The sequence below is a fragment of the Microtus ochrogaster genome, unplaced genomic scaffold (assembly GCF_000317375.1).
Source record: "Microtus ochrogaster isolate Prairie Vole_2 unplaced genomic scaffold, MicOch1.0 UNK15, whole genome shotgun sequence".
Taxonomy (NCBI): Eukaryota; Metazoa; Chordata; class Mammalia; order Rodentia; family Cricetidae; genus Microtus; species Microtus ochrogaster.
Window position 1 is genome coordinate 4,529,650 of NW_004949113.1, and position 18,814 is coordinate 4,548,463.

Consider the following 18,814-nt stretch of genomic DNA (forward strand, 5'->3'; position numbering starts at 1 on the left):
GAGAGACAGAGAGAGAGACAGAGAGAGAGACAGAGAGAGAGAGACAGAGAGAGACAGAGAGAGAGACAGAGAGAGAGACAGAGAGAGAGACAGAAAGAGACAGAGAGAGACAGAGAGACAGACAGAGAGAGAGACAGAGAGAGACAGAGAGAGAGACAGAGAGAGAGACAGAGAGAGAGACAGAGAGAGAGAAATGGCTAGGAGGAGGGAGGGCAAGGCGGGGAGGATAAAGGAGCTGCTCCACAGCCTAGAAGAAACGCGCCTGCGAGACTCTCTCATCTCTTGTCCGAGAGTCACAGACAAGAACTCAGAGTCCCTGTCAAAGTTTCAGGCAGAAACAATAACTTGGTTCTGACCTTGCTCTCTTCAAAAAGCAAGTTGCTGCTGAGCTGCAACATCAAAAAGAATAAATAATTGTTTTTCTTTTTTGTTGTTATGATATGGATCATCTGAGCGGTTAGTGGTAAGCAAGCAGCTTTGATTCCACTCCGGCTCCCTAGCGTTCCAGCCCCTCTTTATGTCAGCAGGCTCCTGTTTCCACCCCAGGACAGCAGAATCCCTTGATTAAATTCATATTTGTTTTAATCTTTCCCTGTGTCTGATCTCCAGCTCAAAGATGGTCAGGAGGAAAAAAAAAGCCAGCTGCCCCGCTGCGGCCATGGGAGGGCCCGTGTCAGGCCCCACGCTGTTTCTTCTGCCCGGTGTGATAAGGCGGCCAGCCTGTGGTGCCCGGCTGGGCTCATGGTACCAGCCCCAGGCTGGTACTTCCGGCAGCTTCAGGGACACCTATGGAGCTGCTGGCTGCAGGAGAACAGAGAAGGCCAGGCAGGAAGCCAGTCATGCCGGTGTCAACCTTGGGTTGGACTCTTGTCCTGGACTTAGCATGCCAGAATTCTCTTTAAGATTTTTTTAAGAGTCTTTATTTAAAATTTTATGTTTTTTCCATTTTAAAATGAATTTGTGGCTTGGCCAATTTCACCTGACCAGGCATGTTAAAACTGTACGCAACTCCATTTTTTCTTAATTTTATTTTTCTGCAGTGTTGGGGCCTAAACCCAGAGCCTCCCACATGCTAGGCAAGGGTTTGAAGTTGAAATTTCAGAACTCGGGTAGACAGAATAGCTTGCTACCCTGCTTGGTTCATTGCCAGGCATTGCCATTTGTCTGCATTCCTTATGCACACCATGCTTCTTCCCCTGTTCCCCCAGCTGTCTGGCACATTTGGTGAGCAGCCCTAAGTACACAAGGTGGCTTTGAACATAGATGTGAATGAGTGTTTATTTATTTGAGACAGGATCTCATATAATCCATGTAGACCTCAAATTTGCCTGACAACCTTCAACTTCTGATCCTTCTGCCTCTACTTTCTGAGTACCGAAGCTACAGATGTTTGTCACCACATATGGTTTTATGGAGTGCTAAGAACTCAACCCCTGGCTTCCTCTTTGTTAGGCAAGCACTCTACCAATCAAGCTATAGCTTCACCCTTACCTTTTTATATATGGAAGGGGGCAACTGATCCTTTCTAGTTCAAGAATTCCTTCAGTACAGCCTCAACCAACCACTGCTGTCATTTGAAAACAAAACAACAGGAGCTGGAGCGAGAGCTCCACAGCGAGGAGTCAGTTGCTGCTCTTCCAGAGGACTGGGGTTCAATTCCCAGCACTCACATGGTTCTCACAACTGTCTGTACTCCAGGGCATCTGGTGCCCTCTTCTGGATTTCTTGGGCACTGTACGCATATGGCGCACATACATACATGCAGACAAAACACCCATTCACATAAATGAAAAAAATAAAAATGAAAAGTGCTCTTTTGTGGTGCCTCCTAGGCATTGGCTGGGTCAAGGTGAAACCGAATATCTCTCTCGCAACCATCAGCTATCAGAAACTCATTGAAGTGGATGATGAACACAGGCTTTGTATGTTCTATGAGAAACCCATGGCCACAGACGTAGCTGCTGATGAAGTAGCTCTGGGTGAAGAGAGGAACGGTTATGTTGTCTGGATCAGTGGTGGGAATCACAAACAAAGTTTTTCCACAAAGCAAGGTGTTTCAACTCATGACAGAGGGACTGGTGCTGAGTAAGGGGATTCTTGCTATAGGACAGGGAGAACCGCAGACAGGAAGTCTGCTGACACATGCATCATGGATGCTGATCTGAGTGTTCTCAACTTGTCTATTACAATAAATAAATAAACAAGGAGAGAAGGATATTCCTGTATTGACAGATACTACTGTGCTCAGTATTTGGATTGCTCAGTAGTTGGGGCCTAAAAGAACAAGGAGAATCTATAAGGTTTTCAGCCTTTCTCAAGAAGATGATGTCTGACAATATGTTGTTAGAAAGCTCTTAAACAAAGATGTGTGTGTGGCGGGGAGACTGTTCATCCTGACCTCTCAGAACTGAAATAATCACAGAGAAACATATTGTTTAAACCACTGCTTGGCCATCAGCTCTAGCTTCTTATTGGCTAACTCTTACAACTTACTTTAACCCATTTCTATTAATCTGTGTATTGCCACAAGCTGTGGCTTACCGGGTAAAGTTCCAGTGTCTGTGTCTGGCAGGGCTACATGGCCTCTCTCTGACTCTGCCTCCTCCCTCCCAGCATTCAGTTTAGTTTTCCCAGCCTACCTCTATTCCCCGTGCAGGCCCAAGATAGTTTTCTTTATTAGCCAATGGTATTCACAGCATACAGAGGGGAATTCCACATCACCTCCCTTTTTCTGTTTAAATAAAAAGGAAGGTTTTAACTTTAACGTAGTAAAATTAGATACACAAAATTGGTAGCAAGCAAGAATTATAGTTACAATATTTATATCTATTTTATTTTTGTCATAACTAAGGAAAACTATAACTATCAATTCTTTAACTCCATCAAAGACTCCAGAGGGATATAATATTATCTAGTTAAACAGGAAGTGCATTGTAAGCAATTTCTAAAACTCTAGAAATGACAGAGACATCTCACTGCCTGGACAATTACCCAAAGTTCTTTTGTAAAGTTGGGGCATCCAGTCTTCATCCTACAGGCCCATAGTAAACAACAGACTTTTCCATGAAGCAGGAGATTTCAAAGACAGTTCCGCCTATATTCGCAGTTTGTCAGTCACTTTTTTCTGTGTCCTGCAGAATGTCTTGTAGACTCTTTCATGAAACAGGAACCCCAAAAGATCATCTCACCTTTAGGCAAGTTCAGCAGTCATTTCTCTGTGGGTCCTACATGTCCAGTTCACATAGCATACCATCAAGCACTCAGGCAAGAGTAGTTTCTTGCCCAAATGGCTAGCAAACTCTGTAAGTAGCCTCTCAATGCCCATCTTCCTCTTGAAGTAATTGGTACTGCCAGGAGCAGATGTGTCTCATTGTCATGAAAAGTCTAAGTTATTAAAACATTTTAAGTTCCATATTCTATAGTCTTTGAAAGGTTTGAAGAATGCCTATCCATCAGAAATACATCTCTGTACATCTAGAAAATCTAACTAACATGACTACAAACTTGACTATTATAGATGACTATCTATTAACCTGTATTTCTCAACTACACATTACATTTTTATATGAGCTGCACAGACACAATACCTTAATCAAGAGCAGAAATACACATACACAGTGTAACAAAATTGACCTTAAATTTGTATCAATAAACCATGATCCATACCAATACAAAGTATTCATCTCTATATCATAACCCCCTTTTAATGAAAACAACATTTATAAACAATATTTGGGAATATGGACATAGTTATTCTTCAAACTGCTTCCTGATGTTTATTGGGTGAAGTAATTTTTTGAGGGTTGTTCAAGGGGTCTTGGTGCATGAAATCACATTAGCCTGGAATGAATCCACAGATTCTCATTCTTTGTGGAAACAAAAAAGAACCTCTTTTCCAAAGCTACATATCCATAGACTCAAATTCTGAAGTCAAGATAAGATATCTTTAAAGTATATATGTTGCTTGCTTGGCCCCTTTACAGTCAAAAAAATTCAAAGAAAACACAATAATCTACATAATCCAGACTCTGTGTATTCTCAATCTTTATGTGGCTTATTTGTTTTAAATCTATTACTTTTTAATATTTATTTTTATTATATTTACTCCTTTAATCTATGACTGTCTGTACTCTGTCTCTTTAAAGACTTTGTTTCATTTTTTATAAACCACTTACTTCTTTTTATAACTGTCTATATTCTTTTTCTTTTCTTTCCCAAGCTTATGTACATTTATTCAACACTGTGACCCATTTTTTTTCCGTCTGAATTTGTCTTTATTGTGTATCTGTAATTATTTTCTGACCAGAAGCACTTCTTAAAATACTAAGCGCTTCTTATGAACTTAAGTTGCACCATTGTTAGGGGAAATACAGCACTGCCTGCTTGCTCCGCACAGCCCAGTATGGCAGAGCTGTTGGCCTATGAGAACCATGCACAATGCCCTATCTCTAGGCAGCCGGTCCATGTTGCCACCAAGCAAGCTGTAGCACATTGCTCACAAACCCCATTTAAATGCTCAGTCTCCTGAAAGAGCCAGAGGTCGCAGCATGGTCCAGAAAGCTGGCATTTTAAAACTGTAGCTTTTTTCCTGTTACAACTGAATCAGGAAAACCTCTCTTGAAGGAGTCACAGCATGCTGTGAGCAAGCAAAGCCCATTTGGGGAAAATAAATGGGGCTCAACTTTGTTTTTTAGTGTCTAGAATTCCTTTCCAAGCCCTCTAAGGTTTTACGTGGACTTTAGTTGGCCACATCGGTATGCCAATTGGTTGTAAGGAAGCCGCTTGTTTTGTTCTCTGGCTGCTCAGCAGCTCAGACCTGAAGTAATCACACAGAAACATATCATTTAAATCACTGCTTGACTAGCTTCTTATTGTCTAATTCTTACATCTTAATTTAACATATTTCTATTAATCTGTGTATCACCATGTGGCTGTGGCTTACCAGGTAAAGTTCCAGCATCTGTGTCTGGCAGGGTATATGGCTTTTTTCTGACTCTGCCTCCTTTCTTCAAGCATTCAGTTTAGTTTCTCCTGCCTATCTCTATTCCCTGTGCAGGCCCAAGATATTTTCCTTGTTAACCAATGGTATTCACAGCATACAGAAGGGAATCCCACATCACAAAGAAGGTAAGAAACCCAGGACCAAAACACCCAAGATTCAGTATCTCATTTCTCCACACTCCCTGAAGCACAAATATTGATGTGTTGCTCTTAAGAAACAACACTCTATGAAACTGGAGAGATGGCTCAGTGATTTAGAGCATTAACTATTCTTCCAAGTTCAATTCCCAGCAATCGCATGGTGGCTCACAACCACCTATAATGAGATCTGGCGCCCTCTTCTGGCATGCAGTCATACATGCAGACAGAGCACTCATACCTAAAAAATATATAAACAAAAAAGAAACAAACAAACAAATAAAGAGAAACAACACACTAACATTATATTGGCCAAACAGACTATATTTAGGAAGATATATGCATGTACATGTATGTATTCAATAACAATTAGTAAAAGTGTGGGATGGATTTTTACAAAGACACTGTACCCTGGAAGTCTTCTACACCTGGAAATAGAGCCCAAGAACCAGGGATGCAGTTTAGCCTTGGAGCCCTCACTCAGCTTTACAAGAACTGCATTCCATCCACCACCAGGAACCCAGGAGTTCTCATGTCCTCCAAAGACTGGCCTCTCCTGTCATCGGAGAGCATAAATTAGTTTTATCCGGTTGTGAACTTGAACTTTATGTAACTGAATTCATCAGTGACTGCTCCCTCCTGTTTTTGTCAACACTGTGTGAGATTTATCTATCCTATTGGCTGCATGTAGCTTTAATGCTCTTACTCTCTCTGCAGAGGAAGTATTCTCTCTCTCTCTCTCTCTCTCTCTCTCTCTCTCTCTCTCTCTCACACACACACACACACACACACACACACAGCATTCTAGTCTTTTGGGACATTCTCAAAGATGTTTTATTGTGGCCACACATGTAACTTTCTGTTGAGCATCCACCTAGGGATGTAGAATAGAGTAGAATAGTTGGGATCCCGAGGGACGTGGTGCCTGGGCTTCCCATCAGCTGTGAAGATGACAAGTGTCACGGTCGTGTTCAAGCTTCACCAGGTGGCGGGGTCAAAAGAAGTCCCTCCGCTAATTTGGTGGCTCCGATTGGACAGCCCCTTCATTCTCCTGTCTGTGGAGGTGTCTATCGGTCATGAGGATGACCATGTTTATTGAGTTCTTGCTGTACATACACTGCAGGTCCCACACAAAGCTTAGCTGACTTGGGTGGTGGAGTAGCAATAACCCTTTGGTGTAGGTGCCCTGAACATCGTTTCATTTTACAGATGTGAGAACTAAAACTCAGAGAGGGGAGCTACTTGCTCAAGGAAACAGAACCAGTGATGTTGTTCTGATAAGAAACCCTGGGCAGCCTGGAATCAGGGCCTCTCTTCTCTGCCTCTTTGACATTAACTTTATTTTTATTTTTATTGGCATTCCTGAGGATGCCACCCATGGTGCCAAACGTCACGGAGCCAAATCCTCAGTCCTCACCATAACTTTTTCTTCCCTCTCCCTGGACCCTCACAGAAAGGCTCCCTTGGGGTGTCTCATGCCCTTGGTCACTGCGTGGTGCTGATTTAGTCCTAGCACTTCCTCTGACCTCCTCTGAGCTACCTCCTGGAAGACTGCTGTTCACTGTTCCACAGGAAGACAGCAAGCTGGAGAGATGGCTCAGTGGTTTAGAACACGGTCTCTGTTGGACAGTGGAGGTGCACGCCTTTAATCCCAGTGCTTGGAAAGCAGAGGCAGGTGGATCTCTGTGAGTTTGAGGCCCATGTGGTCTACAAAGTGAGTTCCAGAACGGCCAGGGATACACAGAGAAATCCTGTCTCAAAAAACAAGAAACAAAACAACAACAACAACAGCAACAAAACACTGGCTCCTCCTGCAGGAGACTGGGGTTCGAGTCCAAACAGTCACATGGCAGCTCAGAGTGCCTATATGTGCCTGAGCCTTCATCCTGCACTCTTTCATAGGAGGAGCCATCCTGGCCTGTGCCCATGAGCTAGACAAACTTAGGAGAAGCATGGGAGAGCTGAGGCAGCCCTCCCTGAGGTGGGCAGGGTACCTTTAGTAAGTCCCAATTTTGATCTCTTTTTGTACGGTAGTCACTTTACTGTCTGAGAAAAGAGGAGTTGAATAGATGACACAGCACTTTGCTGACCCAGATTTTCCCAACAGAAATTATAGCCTGGACCAGTAGTGTGGACATCCATCGGGTGAAAGCAGCCTTAAGTCCTGGACAAATGGAACGTTGAACTTGAGACGTGATTTATGTAACAGTTTCTTACCTCTTTATTTCACATTCCGATTTTAGGGTTACATTTAAAATCTTAATGCTGTTTTCGGGAACGGTCAATAAAATGACTGGCCATGCCTCTGTCACCATTGGGAGTCTTGTTTTCCTTTATGAAAACAACTTGAATACAAAGAAATGAGTCATTAAAATGTGAGAAACAGCTAACTCTGTAAAGAAAGAATATTGAGTTTAAATGAACTTGTAATTTAATACTTCAAAAATGTCATTGACCATAAATGGCAGTTGTTGAAATAAGTTTTAAAAGTTAGAAAAAAAAAGAGCAGCCATTGGTTACAGATATATCGTTAAAATGTCTTTTCCCACTGAGTTCATCTCAGCTGCTCTGGTTAGCACTGGGTGCAGTTTGAAGCCGTGGCTGCATTGGGAGGCCCCTGGGACAGTCAAGGAGAGTGCCTGGAAAGAAGTTTCAAAGGAAAACTTTTCTTATTTTTTATTTTATTTTTGTAGACAAGGTTTCTCTGTAATTTTGGAGCTTGCCCTGGAACTAGCTCTTATAAACCAAACTGGCCCCGAACTCACAGAGATCCTCCTGCCTCTGCCTCCCAAGTGATGGGATTAAAGGCGTGCACCACCATCGCCCAGCTCAGATGGAAACTTGTAGAAATGATCAGAAAGTGGCTGAGCAAAATTAGTGAGAGAATGTGCACTTAGCCTGTGCGAGGCTCTGGGTTCAGTCTCGCCACAGAAAAAGGAAGAGAAAACTGACAAGCACATTTTGAAAAAGTTGTATGATTGCAGAGTTTGGAGAAGACAAAAGTCGCCCAAATCGTGGCAACAGGCTAACACAAACGGACAGTGGCTAAATGTCCCAATCCTGGAAGAACTGAGTCCTGGGCTACTGTGGAAAGTGGAGAGAAGCAGGGACTGGCTCTGACGATGGCACTCGGAGCTGCATCTAGCTTGAGCTGATGGACGAGGGATCTGGGTCCCCAGCCTCTGCCGCCCTTCAGTGTGGTCCGGCTCATCCTCTGAGCTCTGTGTTCTACTTACTTCTGGTCTGGATTTTCTGAACAGAGAACTATAGTTTAGCTTTTGCTCTGCTTTTTCCTTAGGATTTGCATTTCTGTGGAGTCATGGAGCCCCAATTGTGGAGAGGAAGCCCTTCTTGTTATATGAAGGAATGAGGCAATTAGAAACTGTTGAGGTGTTTTTTGTTTTGCTTTGTTTTTTTTCTGAGATGTGGTTTCTCTGTATAGCCTTGGCTGTCCTGGAATTAACTCTGTACCCTGACTGACTTTGAACTCAAAGATCCACCTGCCTCTGCCTCCCAAGTGCTGCGATTAAAGATGTGCACCACCAATGCCCAGCTTAGAAACTGCCTGTTTTTAACTATCAATGAAATAAGTGACCCAGGCCAGGGTCATCATGAGTGTCGGGAGTATCAGACGAAGGCTGATCATGAGCTACGCTTGTGTACCGTGTCAAGTTATCAGTCCCACAGTCTGCTCATCAAAGGACGTGTACCATTGCTGATTGACACATCCGGCTCTGGCCAATGACTCCAGAATCAAAGTTAGCTTTAGCAGTAGTGGGGAATCCGGGCCCTTCTGATGAGATGCTTCACTTGGGAGGTTTTCTTGCTAATGACATTGAATCTGTCAATTTAGCCTTGATTCTGGCTCGTGTAAAAGACAGAAGAAGACTGAGGGATGAAATGCAAAAGAGCGAGATAGGCAATAATCAAATATAAGATGTTGTCTTGATTAGTTCCTAGTTAAATCAACCATAAAAGAGATTTTGGAACTGAATGGGAATTACATATGGACAGAGTATTGAATAACAAGTTAGCACTGTTTAGATGTGAGAAAGCAATTATGAAAATAGAGTATTTTACATGTCGAAGTATCATGATGTCTACATGTCTACAACTTACTCTTACTTATTTGTGTGTCTGTGTATGGTGGAAGGGGCTGTGGGTGCCACAGCGTCTGTTGGTGGTCAGAGGATATTTTTGGGAGTCATTTCTCAACTTCTACCTTGTTTTGAGGCAGGATCTCTCTTGTTTCTACTGCGGTGCTGCTGATCCCATCCACGCTAGCAGGTGCACACGTGTCCAGGCGATTCTTTTGCATCTACCTGCCATAAATGTAAGAGTGCTGGGATTGTGAGCACACACAGGTGGGTCTCACTTACGTGGGTTCCAGGGATCTAAACTCGGGTCATCAGGCTTGTATTGCAAGCACGCTTGCCATATGATCCATTTCCCTGGGTCCTGACATTTCCTTTAAGTGGTTCGGCCAAAATACAATCAACCAAAACAAAGAATCAAACACAAATGATGCAACTATGTTAACAAAAGATGAAAGGTCATTTTTTTCTCTTCTATTTTTCAGTCTATTTTTTTAACATATCTTCAAAAAACTTAAAAATGAGACTGTTTCAGTGTTCCTACAAACTTTTAAAATCCATCAATACTCTGGTCACAAAAAGCAAAACCGTGAGAGTAGCGACTGACACAGCGAAGAAAAATGGACCATGGTATAAAATGCTGACTTTATGGCCCCACAGCAACAGTAACCTGAGGGAGGTGTGGGTAGGTTTGGGGCTGTGGCTTTGTCTCAGCGCATGAACCCCTCTGTGCTGGTGGCTCACAGCTCCCGCGGGAATTGTTGCCAGATTTATGGTTGGGATAACGAAAGTCATTCAGCACTCTGGCATTTGCATGAGAGATGGAGGGCATGCAGTGAGGATGCCCAGGAAAGGCCTCATGAGACAAAACCAAACAAGGAAGAAACAAGAAACATCCAGGCTGCAAACCCTCTGGGGTCCACTGCTGCCCTGCTCCCCACTGTGGTATATTCTCCCTTCCTGAGGCTGAGGCTGAACATGGCTTCCTCAGGTCCAGACCTGTGACTCTTGACCTTGGCTACTACGAGAGGCCTGTACGTTTTTTGTTTGTTTGTTTGTTTTGGTTTTTCAAGACAGGGTTTCTCTGCAGCTTTGGAACCTGTCGTGGAACTAGGTCTTGTAGACCAGGCTGGCCCCAAACTCACAGAGACCCACTTGTCTCTGCCTCCCGAGTGCTGGGACTAAAGGTGTACACCACCAACACCTCGCAAGGCCGGTATGGCTTTGAACAAGTTGTTTGTGTCCTGGGATATTAGAAACATAAACAAACATTTTAAAATGATCATGCCAGTAGCATTTGAGTTGTTCCAACTCTGGGCCACCATCACCACTGCCCTTGTGCGTCTCTCGCTCACGTTTCCTACTGAAAGTCTGCACCCACGAAGCAATCACTTCCCACTCACCTCTCACCTGGCCCTGGCAACTCCCTCTCTAGTCTGTGCCCCGTGGATTTACCCGTTTTGGATGTTCCATATAAATGGTATTACACAGCATGTGACTTTTGTGCCAGGCACCTGTACTTTAGCATAATGTTTTCAAGGCTCATCCATGTGTTGGGCTGTCAACACTTCATTTCCTTTTATGGATGAATCAAGCACGCACAGATACAATACTCCATGTTCGCTTTGAGGTTTCGGTGACCTGAGGTCAGCTGTGATCCGAACGTATTAGAAAGAAAATATCAGAAACAATTCTGAAATTTTAAATAACTTCTCAAAAGTTGTGAGCTTCTGTTACTGGCATACTGTGCCTGAAGAATAAGCCAGACTTTATCACAAGAAATGTATGGATAGGAAAAAGCGGTTTATACATAGACCTTGGAAATGCCGGCATCGGGCACGCAGAAGAGCCTTGAGCACATCCCTGTGGATAAGGGATGGATGCTGAGCCTCACTTTGCTCATCACCTGGGATGGATATTTGGGTTGTGTTTCTAGCTTTTCACCGTCCCCAGCAACACTGTTCTGGGCATACATGTGCAACTGTTTGAGTTCCTGCTTTTGATCCTTTTTGCTGTGTACTTAGGGTAGGAATTGTCTGATCGTAAGGTAATTCTAGGTGTGTTTGAGTAACTGCCGAGACTGTTTTCCACAGCAGCAGAGCCCTTCTTCGTATCCATCAGCAAATTTTGAGGGCTGCGATTTCTCAACATCTGAACCAACACTGTTATTTTCCAGTTTTTAGTACCAAGCAGCGTCTCTGGTTTTGATCTGCTTTTCCCTAATGACTACCCACACTGAACTTCTTTTGTGTCTACTTAATTGGCCATTTGTGTGTCTCCTTTGGATCACTGTCTGTTCAAACCCTATTGTCCTTGTTTGACCTGGCTCTTTCTGCTGTTGTTATACCAGATCTTTATAGGATTCTGGATATTCGTCTCTTAACATATCTACAATAGAAATGTTTTAGATCAGTGATGTGTTCCTTTTCACTCTTTGGATCATGGTTTTGTTTTGTTTTTTGGCGCACATAGGGTTTAGTTTCGATGAAGCCCATTTGATCTGATTTCTTTCCCTTCCTTCCTTCCTTCCTTCCTTCCTTCCTTCCTTCCTTCCTTTCTTTCTTTCTTTCTTTCTTTCTTTCTTTCTTTCTTTCTTTCTTTCTTTCGTTTTCAAGACAGGGTTTCTCTGTGTAGCTTTGGAGCCTGTCCTGAAACTCACTCTGTAGACCAGGCTGGGCTCGAACTCACAGAGATCCGCCTACCCTGCCTCCCAAGTGCGTGTGCGCCACCACTGCCCGGCCTTGATTTTTCCTTTATTGCCATATTTAAGAAACCATTGTCAAATTTTAAGGTCAGGAAGACTTTCTCCTATATTTCCTTTAAACAGTGTTATAGTTTTCATTCAGAATCTATCTATTATATATTTATCTATCATCTATCTGTCTGTCAGTCTATCTATCACCTATTTATCTATCTATCTACCATCTATCATCTGCCTATCTATCTATCTATCTATCTATCTATCTATCTATCTATCTATCGATCACCTATTTATCTATCTACCATCTATCATCTGTCTATCATCTGTCTGTCTTATCTATCTATCATCTATCAGTATAAATCTATTTATCTATCATCTATCTATTTACCATCTATCTATTTGCTATCTATCTTTTATCTATCATCTGTCTGTCATCTATGTATCTGTCTATCTATCTATCTATCTATCTATCTATCTATCTATCTATCTATCAATCATCTATTTATCTATCTTTTATCTATTTATCTATCATCTGTCTATTGTCTATTTGTCTATCATCTATCTATCTATCTATCTATCTATCTATCTATCTATCTATCTATCTATCTATCTATGAATGATTTAGCAGAGGCTGGGAGGATCTCCAAAGTCCCATCACTATCAATTTTAAGCTGGTGCCGGTTGTTTTCAGAAGTCAGTAGCTATAGGAGCTACAGAAAAAAAAAATAGCCAGGTCCAATACAGCATGAAAAGATGATTGCTATTATATATGAAATTACTTTGTTAATCTTTTGTGATTATTGACTGTTAGTGTACAACAGTGATGCTGATTTTTGTGTAATGATTTAACATCTTACAGCTTTACTGAATTTATTAGCTCTTTTAGATTTTATTTTGTGTAATTTAGAGTTTTTTTTACTATGAAATAGTCCTAAGGATAGACAAGTTATTTCTTCTCTTCCATTCTGGATGTTCTTTAATTATGTTTCTTTCCGAGTGGTTTTGCACTGAGCAGGCTATGTTGCACAAAAGTGGTGAAGGTGGGTGTCCTTGTTCAGGCATCTACTGAAGGTCACAGCCGGTGACTCACTTCCGACTGTTTGGACTCAGAATCATGGCTGAAGCTATCTGGTCATTTCCCCTAGGTGCTCATGTGATGTTGCCAGCAATCTGAGCACAATGGACCTGGTTAATACTCATTCAGATATGCTTCTAATACCATAAGTACACAGGAGTAGAGCCCTGTCGTTCAGGGTTGGTGGGCCTGGTCCTGTGGCATGGTGTTAGGTGCCAACTGGAGACATCTGCCTTGGATTGTGAGTAGTAGCTGCTATAGTGGGTCACAGCCCTTTACTGACCTGCGTTATCCTGAAATGCATGTGAGAAATGAATGTTTGTTTTGCCAAAGCACAGGCGCTTTAGTGCTATTTGTCACAGCAGCAGAACTTATCCTATCCTGAAGAGTGATGAACAGTGTTTCTGTCTTGTGGGTGAGAAACTGGGCTGCAGGAGATAGACAAATGTCAAGCAGCTGATTTAGTTTTATAATCAGGGATGGAATGCACAGTCCCAAGCCCCTAGAGTAGATTCTGACCTAGTGGCTGCTGACAGAATGTGTAGCATTCTGCCAGGGTCTTCTCTGACCCTGTAGAGGATCTATAGGTAGTGTTAGGAGGTTTTCTTTATTAGAGTAACTTTCATTTTGCCTGGAAATGGCTATTAGTTTGATTTTATTTTTGGTGTTTTTTTTTTTTCTTTTTGAGATAGGGTTTTCTCTGTGTCATCCTGGCTGTCCTGGAACTCGCTCTCTAGACCAGGCTGGCCTCGAACTCACAGAGATCTACCTGCTGCTGCCCCCTGAGTGCTGGGATGAAAGGTGTGTGCCACCACTGCCCTGCTATTAGTGTACATTTTAAAAGCCCCATTCCTTACTGTGATGCAACCCTTTTGCTATGGGCTGGGCATCTGGTGGCTGTGGGTGCATTCTGACTTAGTCTATTAGAGACCTCTCTTCTCCTTGCCAGGGTTCGAGAAGCCACAGGTTTTCTGATAATGCTTTATGAGAAGCAAGAGTATATGTATGGTCTCATGGTTTTATGTCAGGGAGGCCTGAAGTCCAAATCTAGCTTGGTTTTCATGGATGAGCTTTGTAACATTAGTTCTGTTAACTCTTTAAGCCTCAGTTTTCTTAGCTATAAAATGAGGCAGCAAGGAAGAGGCCATATTAAGCCTGGATATGGAGTTGCATGCTTTTAATCCCAGTGCCTGGAAGGTAGAGGCAGACAGATCTCTGAGTTTAAGGCTGGCCAGGGCTACAGCGTGTGAGACCCTGTCTCGATAAGCGGCTGTAGTGAGTTGGGCAAGACATATAAAACTGCTCAGCAGAAATAAAAGCCACTAGCACCAGGGGAACATTGGCTATCTGACCGTGGGATCTTGTAGGTGACGGCAAGGCTTAGGCACAGAAGAAGATTTTCAGTTGAGACACTGGAGTGCTGTAGACGGTGGATAGCAAAAGGGTTAGGAGATGAGTGAAAAGCAATTCTTCAAGAAGTGGGCATGGCTGCAGGTCTAGAAGACATGAGCACAGAGGCTGAGGGAGAAGAACAGAGCTGACCGGTGGTCATGATTCCCATCCCAGCACGTCACAGTCACCATGGGTCCAGTGTCTGAATCTCGTCCTTCTGTAGTGACGGGCCCAGACTCTGCCCTGAGTTCTGTGTATCTTCCTGGGCATCTGGACCCGCTGGTGGGCTAAGTGTGTTGGGCTGTCCAGGCATGTGATTAGCTGCTGGCTGGGAGGAGCTAATGGCCACACCTTCTCAGCTCGCTCTCCATTGCAGTCTTGAGCATGGCCATCTCTTCCAAGTGACACAAAGGAAAAATGTTCTGGGACCTTTCCAAATGCCACAGGCAGGGGCTAGTGGCTGAAGCCATGCCTACCATTGGCTTGTCACCTTAAAAGTGAAGCCACTGGCTTCTGACACACTGGTCCTGAAACTTCTGAAGTCACTGTCTTGCTTGTTTGGAGCCAAAGCTGCCCTGGCCCCTTTTTCCAACTCAGCTGAAAACTTTCTAATCTCTTTGCAAAGTGTCAAGTATCTCCCAATGCCTTGAAAGGTGCTTTTCTAAAAGCAGATCAAACAGTTTTGACATTTGCTGCAGAGCCATTTAAAGCCCGATTCCTGGCCCACTGCTGGAGAGGTGGCGCATCTGGCTGCAGATAAGGGCCAGAGTGGCGCATCTTGTCACAGACGCACGGAGCCAGCTCCTGGGAGCAACATCCCAGGGCAAAACGTTGCCCATAAAAGTTAATCTGCTGCTCCATCCATCTGACAGCTCATTCTCTCATGAAAGCTAGCCTCAGGTCCCCAGATGAATTCTGCACACACATTTTTTTAATTTGCTGGGATTTGCAAAAACACATCAGTGTCTCTTCTGCCTTTGGGTTTTTTTATGTTTAGCAAAAATAATCCCACGGCATCACGTTGAAAGGGCTCTCAGCATCATGCTTGCCCCAACTCTACTCTGGCTTCCCAAAGAGAGAGCCTCATCATGCCTGAGACCTGGTGTGCGGTGTGTGACTGGTCGCCCATTCGCCATGCAGGGAAGACCACAACCAGGCAGGCCTGGCCAGGATGGGAGGCAGGGATGGCCATAATGAAGGCTGTCAACTCAGATGCCTCAAAGATCAGGCAAATAAAAGGAATGAGCCAAGTGGGCTGGCTAGGGATATCAAGGAGTGTGGAGGCTGAGGCAGACTGGAGTCTGCCAGCCATGTTGAAACCAGGCAGCTGGTCCCAGTGCCTGATAATTGTCACCGAGTGGGGATGTGGGCTCCATGCCACCAGAGCTTCCCATTTTCCAAAAGGAGCAAAGCATTTGGCATTTTTAGATGTGGAATCTCTCCATTTTTAAATGTTGGCCCCAATTCCCTGAAAACACACTTGTGGGCCAAACCAAACATTTCTGAAGGCTGAACCCAGCTCAGGGCCGCCAGCTTGCAACTTCAGCTCAAGGAGCAGAGATAAGGAGAGGAGGGCAGGTTCACCCTCCCTGTCCTCAATCTTCATGGTCATCCAGCCCAATAACCTTTCACAGAGGGCGAAACTGAGGGCCTCCACCCAGAGAGCTCCATGACCTGAATCTTCCACCTATACTTTCTCCCCCTAAGTCTTGAAAATGTCAGCCCCTAAGACAAGACACAGGCAAGGCATCTCTCAGGACTCGCATGGGATAATAGAGACCTTCAAACCCTCTTAACTCAAAGAAATGGCTGCTTTGATGGTGCGGTTTCAGACCAAGTGAGAGCACCTGGGGCTTTCTACAAGTCCCTCCGTTGCCAAGCACCACGGCCTGGTCTCTTCCCATTCCACAATATCTCGGATGGGTTCTGCTCTCCTATAGCTTGCTGGGGCTTCACTGGTTGCAGGGATTTGGAATTTCCAGACGGCGGGTCTGCCATGAAGTGCATGCATTTGGTGCTGGCTGGCAGGGCTGTCGGGACCTCCGTCAGCATTCAGCGGGGCGCATCCAAGCTGTCTGGGGCTCAATCTAGCATCCACCAGAGCAGGAGGGATCTACCATAAAGAGCTGGCGTCTTGGTCTTCCTGCCTTGCTGACATGGAGTCAGGCGGTCCGCAAGTACTTCCTTGTGTCCGAGCCTCCACCCATGTCCCCGTCCTGCTCCCACACCTCTTCACGTTCAGGTCGTCATAGCACTGACCACCAAATTAGCCCTTTGTGATTTTACATGGCTTTTATTGGCTCAAGCTGGGTGTTGGTGATGGAGCCAGATGTGAGGCCATGGGACCACTTGAAAGGCCAGCTAATTGGCTGCATCTGCCCTCGCCTTCTTATCCTGACAGGCAGACACACAGAGCAGTGACCTGGGAGCTGGGAGGCAGCTGCCTTCTCCACATAAATGAGGCAGAGGCCAAAGGGGAGAATATGCTCCGCCTGGAATGGCATGGTCTGCATGTGTGTGTGTGTGTGTGTGTGTGTGTGTGTGTGTGTATGTGCATGTATGTGTGTGTGATATGTATGTGTGTGTGCATGTGCATGCATGTGTGCGTGATATGCATGTGTATGTGTGCGTGCATGTGTGTGTGCATGAGCGTGTGTGATATATGTGTGCATATACACATACATGTGAATGCATGTGCATTGAAAATTATGCCCTGAAGCCATGGCTCTTTTTGTCCCGTACTCAGAACTGCCTGTGACTTTTACATCTGTAGAGGGTGAGCTAGTTTTATTTTTAAATTGAGCAGCAGCTAATAGGCGACGAAATATCTATAGCTTGAGTCTTCATAAATGGGTAAAATTTGCATAGCCACATCTCTCAGAAGACATTTTTGTCTCTATGGGCCTGTCCAGTCAATCCTGTCCACTCCCTAGTTTAAGCAACCTACTTCCTATGCCTGTTGCCACAGAGTTTTGCATGTTCTTAAAAATTATGTAAATTGAACCATAGACTACATGGACTGGGGAGATGGGCTTGCTGTTTAAGCATGAGAACCTGAGTTCAGATCCCCAATATGGATGTAAACATTTAGTATGGTGGTATATACCTGTAACCCTATTGCTGAGGGGAGGTGGAGGCGGGAGGATTGATGGAGCTTGCTGGCCAAGCAGCCTCACGAAAATATCAAGTTCTAGGTTCAGTGAGAGAGCTTGTCTAAAAAATGTCCAGTGATCAGTGACTGGGGAAGTCATCCGGTGTGGCTCTCTGGCATCCACGTACATACACATGTATAGATATGTTGTTTGCCTGTGCACACATGTGCGTGCGCACACACACACACACACACAGAATTATAGCCACAGACTTCCAAGCTTCTTGGGTCTGGCTTCTTCTGTTCAATGTTTTAAATACTCATCTGGATTATTCCATATATTGGTGGGTGCTGTGGATTGACTAGGAAGTGTCCCCTAAGGGCTCTGTATTGTTGAATTGTAGACCACGGTATGGGGACATTGCAGACTGTCTTTAGCCCCTCTTGAGTTGATGGACATTTTGGATGTTACCAATAAAGCAGGACCTGAGTTTTCTAACTGTATTAGAAATTACCATAAAGGTAGTGGCTTAAAACCACACCCACTTCTGTAATCTCACTGTTTCTGGGGTCTGGGTATATCGCTAGACTTAAATAAAGGTGTCATCTTTGCTATGATCTCACCAGAGGCCTAGGGGATGCTCTTCTGCTAAATTAACAAAGTTGTTAGCGGTATTCAGTTTGTAGCAAGCAAAGGCTGAGGCCTTCAGCTTCTGCAGGTCACCTGCCACTCCCTCTGCAGTCTGCCTGATGGCAGAGGCTGTGGGTACTGCTTCCCAGTTCCGCATCTTCCGCCACTAATCTCTGAACTCTCTCCTAAGGTGCTGGTCAGATTAGGTCAGGCCCACCCAGAATAATCTATGTCCACTGATCGGGTCTTAGGGACACCTTCACGCTTCTTGCACCATTGCATATGAAGTGACCTTGTTGCAGGGGGTCACAGCATCACAGTAACACTCCATGTGCGACTTTGTATTGCTGTCAACAAGAACCAGGAGCAATTAGCTTATAAAGAAAAAAGGTTTATTTTGGCTTATGGTTTTGAAGGCTCCGGTCTTGACTGCATTTTTTGGCCTGTGGTGAGGTGGAACATTTCGGCAGTGAGCAAGAACAGAGCAAAACCACTTGCTTTGTAACTGGGAAGGGAAGAGAGAAGGAAGGGGGTGGGAATCTAAAATCATTTGAAGTTTCCAATGGACCATTCTCTTCAAGGTTCACACGCCTCCAGACTGGGCTCTTGGCGGGGGCAGGCAGTATAGATCCAAACAGTACACCATAGGGTCCATTGGGGTCTTGGGGTCATCTTGGAATTCCTTCATAGG

The 18,814-nt window shown here is 44.3% G+C and overlaps 1 pseudogene; it reads left to right on the forward strand.

Annotated features, from left to right (window-relative positions):
* Positions 1–658: 658 nt before the first annotated feature.
* LOC113458347 lies at positions 659–5,201 on the forward strand (annotated as a pseudogene).
* The last annotated feature ends 13,613 nt before the right edge of the window (positions 5,202–18,814 follow it).